The sequence below is a fragment of the Neopsephotus bourkii genome, unplaced genomic scaffold (assembly GCF_033783945.1).
Source record: "Neopsephotus bourkii isolate Nb327-2 ecotype Australia unplaced genomic scaffold, CSIRO-AGI_Nbou_v1 NB_668, whole genome shotgun sequence".
Classification (NCBI taxonomy): Eukaryota; Metazoa; Chordata; class Aves; order Psittaciformes; family Psittacidae; genus Neopsephotus; species Neopsephotus bourkii.
Genome location: NW_026901167.1, coordinates 434,197 through 438,525, shown reverse-complemented (window position 1 = coordinate 438,525; position 4,329 = coordinate 434,197).

Below are 4,329 nucleotides of genomic sequence, written 5' to 3'. Positions count from 1 at the left end.
AGCCCCACCTTCTCCGCGGTGCGCCAGGGTCAGGGTGCGGGGTTGTGGCCGGAGGCCGTCGGGGCCCCGCAGCCGTCGGGGCCGCTCCGCAGCGCCGCCTCTTGCCCGGCTCTTCCTGGCGGGCACTGCGGGAGGCCGCTCCCGCAATCCCCGCTGTCGGCCCTGCTGCGGAGCCGGCAGGTTTGTGGGGGGGACTCATGGACAACGCCTCCCGCCTTCCCCTGCCTCTGCCCCCATCGACTCCTCGGGGTAAAGAACGGGCGTGCTGGTTTCAAGCCAACCCCCGCGGGGTAAGAGGAGGCCGAGTGCCTGGGTCTGGGCTCGGAAACGGCCCCGACACGCCGGGGAAAGCGCGGTTCTGCCTCGGCCGCTGCTGCCGGGCTGGCGGCTCCCGAGGCCGGGATGCCTCCCCCGGAGCCCGGGGCTTGCGGTTGCCCCTCAGGGCTCAGTCACGCAGAAAGGCTGACTAAAGTCTGTGTCCCCCGCAAGAGCGGGACAATAGAGCCACCCTCCGGGTCACAGGTCAGCTCCTCGCTGATTGAGATATTCGCCACTTCCCCCACCCCTTCTGCCCCGCGGAGGCGCGGGGGGAATCCAAGGGCGTGAGGATGCTCTCGGCCGGGCCGGGGTGCCGAGGGCCCGGCTTCCTCCTCCGCCTGCTCCCGCTCTGCACCCTGCTTGTACTAACGGGGGTTTTACCCTTTTTCTATAGGGTGTCCACCCCCGGGGTCACCTTGGTGCCTGGGCATCCCAGGGCTGTGCCCCTCGCCCCGGGCTTTGCTTCGGCTTCATCTATTCTCCAGCACCTTCAACTCGTCCTCATGGTTTTCCCACTCGCTTCCGAGCCTGACGCGTGTTTCCCAAGCAGCTAAAGGGTTATTTTCTTGGGGAGAGGGGGGAAAACTTCTCCCCATCGCCACCAAACACGCCACAAACCCCCAGCTGGACGGAGCCTGTTGGCACCCACATTTCCTCGCCACTCTGGTCTTTGAGCTTGCCTCCGCCTGGCCTTTGATATTCCTCACCCCCTCCCCTCGCCGAAGTTCAGATCTGTTTACTCCAGCCCGTATCTCTGAAGTTCAAATGTACATGTGCTTCCCCCTTCGCTGAGTGACAGCTACAATGGAAATGTCTCGTTCGCTCCTGGTTTGCATATCATTACACAGGAGATGCAATATGTTTATGGCAGGAGAAAAACTACTTGTCTTTACGCTTGTTAGGGATATTCATTTAACTGCGATGCAGCGCGGTTTAAAAGCCATTGAGGGCGCAGGAAATACTCCCCTCGCCCTCTGGCTCGCAGGTCGAAGCGGGGGATTTTTGTCTCTTTTTCCCCAGCTCGGTTTTGCCTTTTCCCTCGGGGGGAGCCCGGTGCGGAGCTCCGAGTCCAGGGCACACAACGGGGACGGAGCACTGAGGGATCCGAGCGCGGAGGGACCCGCACCGCCTTGCAGGGGTTGTGCGTTTCTGTGGCTCTTAAATTCCCAAATCATCCCAAAGACGTAAAAAAAAGGGGTGTTGGAGGAGAATTACACCAACATCCTGACGTAAAGAGGGGCTTCCTCCGCCTCCCCCTCCGGTGGAGAGCAGGGGAGCCTGCGGGAGCGACTACTTTTCCGGTTGCTGTTCTTTGCAATTTAAATTGATTCAAAAAAGAGAGATGCGATGTTCCGCCCCCCCTCTCCCCCGCCGCCACCTTTGGAAATTAAATTGGGGATCGCTGAATAAAAATGGAATTTACTTAAAGTGGTAAAATACGTGCGAAATATATTACATGTTCTTTTTAGTTACGAAAGCGATATGGGAAAAATATCATAGGCCATGCCGGCAATGCCCTTTCAAAAAGCATAATAATAACATATACAAAACCCTCGCGTTTTACGTAATTTTTGGGTCCCCGAGCCGTTAAATTCCATCCAGGAAGCGATGGCGGTGTTGATCCCTCCCGTGCGAGCACCGCCGGGCTCGCACACCCCGGCGAAGTTGGCGGAGGAGAAACGGGAAACGCATCAACCAAGATTTATGGGTTAATTGCTGTAGCAAAGGGCCGCAAGTGCAGTGCGGCGTGGCAGGATCCCCCCCAAACCAGCCCAGAGCTACGATCGCTTCTTGATTCTCCCTTCATCCCCCCCCCCCTCCGGGACGCTTTTCCCGCAGCCCCGAGGGGATTTTTTTTTCCAGGATATTTTTCCAGTTAAAATTTTCCCCAAATTAATAATAATAATTATTATTATATTTAGCTTCTCCCGCTTCGGAACCGCGTTGGCTCCTTCTCCCCAATGCGCAGGGTGCCCCCCCATCCACCGCAGCCCCGTGTACCGAGGGCACCTGAGCGGCCCCCGCTCCCCCGGCCCGACCCCGGCGCATCCCGTTGGGGCCGGACAATGCCACACGTGAGGCCTCCCGCACAAGCAGGGGTCAGTCGCCCTCGGTCGCCCCGGGTCGGCGACTTCAGAGGCGCTGCCCTCCCCGGCGCTCAGCTGATGGGCTAATTGAATTATGCCCTTTTTCTCCCCTTATTTCCCTTTTATTTTAGGGGCTGGGTGGGGGGGGTGGGTGTTGTTGTTGTTACCAAGAAAACCCAACAAGTGCGGGAGGTCATTAATTACCAGCCCTGCCCTTCCGCAGACGGGCAGGTCTCTCTCCCTGCCCCACCGCGGAGGAACCGCAGGTGGGTGTCCGGTGGGGTCCCCAGCACTACCCCGCTTCCCCCGAGCTCCCGACCGCGCTGCGATTCTTCGGGTCACCCTCTTCGTCCTCCGCGCAAGAGCCGCGGGCGCGCAGCGCAGGTTCCCCCCCTTTCTTCCCTGTCTCTTGTAGTGCGATCGTGCACAAACGGCAGCGAGGGACTCACCTTCAACTTTGGGACTGTTCGTGGCGGCTGTGGCCTGGGTAATTTGACTGTTTGCTGGAGTGTTACCTCTCGGGGAGGTTTTATATCGGTGGCGCTTTCTTTTTCCTTTTTTTTTTTTTTTTGTTCCCTTTTTTTCCTTTTTTGCCCCCCCCCCTTTTTTCTTTTTTTCCTTTTCTTTTTTTTTTTTTTTTTTAACTTTCCCTCCCTGCAAACCCTAAAATAAAGAATGCGAAGCCTTTCCCGGGGTTGATGGGGGGGAAGGATGTGAAAGAGCCGCGGTTATAAAGCGCTGCTTGACGCGGGCTCTCAATGCGCCTCTGAACTTGATCAGATTTTACGTTCCCCGCCGAGCGCCGGCGGCGAGCCCGGGCCCTGCCCAATGGCCGGACTCGGGGGCTCAGCACATCTCAGGATATTACAATCACAGCCATCTTTCTTTCTGCCTTTTATTTCCACTCTTGCTCCCCATAGTTCTTTGCAAATGCTTTCCAGAACAGAAAATGAGTGGATTTATAGCGCTGTCTGCAAGTGATAATTATTCCAAGGCAGAACGTTGCCTTTGCAAAATGAAATTAAAAAGAAAAGGGGAAGGAATAAAAAAAAAGGGGGGGGGATATAAAGGAGAGAAAGAGGGAAATAAGATAAACGGGTGTAGGACAAACAGGGAGCGGGAAGCGCAGGACCGGACGCTGCTCCGCGGGATGGCGCGGAAGGGGGGGCTCACACTGCGGACTCCCCGCCGCCCTCCCTGCGGGGCCGAGGGGCGGGAGCGGTTGGGTCAATAAAGGAAAAAAAAAAAAGAAAGAAAAAGAAATAGAAAAAGGGAAAATTGAAATAATTAGAGATTAACGGAATGGGAACGGAAAACCAGCCCCGGAGCCGCCGCTTCGGCTTTTAACGGGGTTTCGGTTTTGAAGCACCGCAGCGCCCATACGCCTCCCCCCCGCACCGCCCAGGGCGGGCGTCCCGCCTGGCGGGGGACAGCGAGGGGGGGGCCGCGGCTCGGCGGGACACCCGAAGGGGGGGGCCTTGATGATGGCAAGGGGGGGTTCCCCGCGTAAGGCCCCGCAGTGGGGCACAGGGACATGGTGTGTGCACTGGGGTGTGTGCACTGGGGTGTGTGCATTGGGGTGTGTGCATTGGGGTGTGTGAACTGGGGTGTGTGCACTGGGGTGTGTGCACTGGGGTGTGTGCATTGGGGTGCCCGCACCGCCGCCCCCCCTCCCGCCCCGTCGGGGTTCCCCGCCACCCCCCTCTGTGTTCCCCCCCCCTCCCGTTTTACCTGCGAGGCTCCCGCACCCAATCAGAGTCCCCGTCGGCGCGGGGCTCATGCCAATCAAGCTCCTCTCCGCCAATAGGACGGCGGGCGGTGGGTCAGGTGACGCTGCTGCCGGCGGCTCCCCATTGGCGCGGCGCGGCCTGGCCCCGGCGTTGGTTTATGTGCGAGGCGCGGGCGGGCGCCCCGTCAGTGCCCC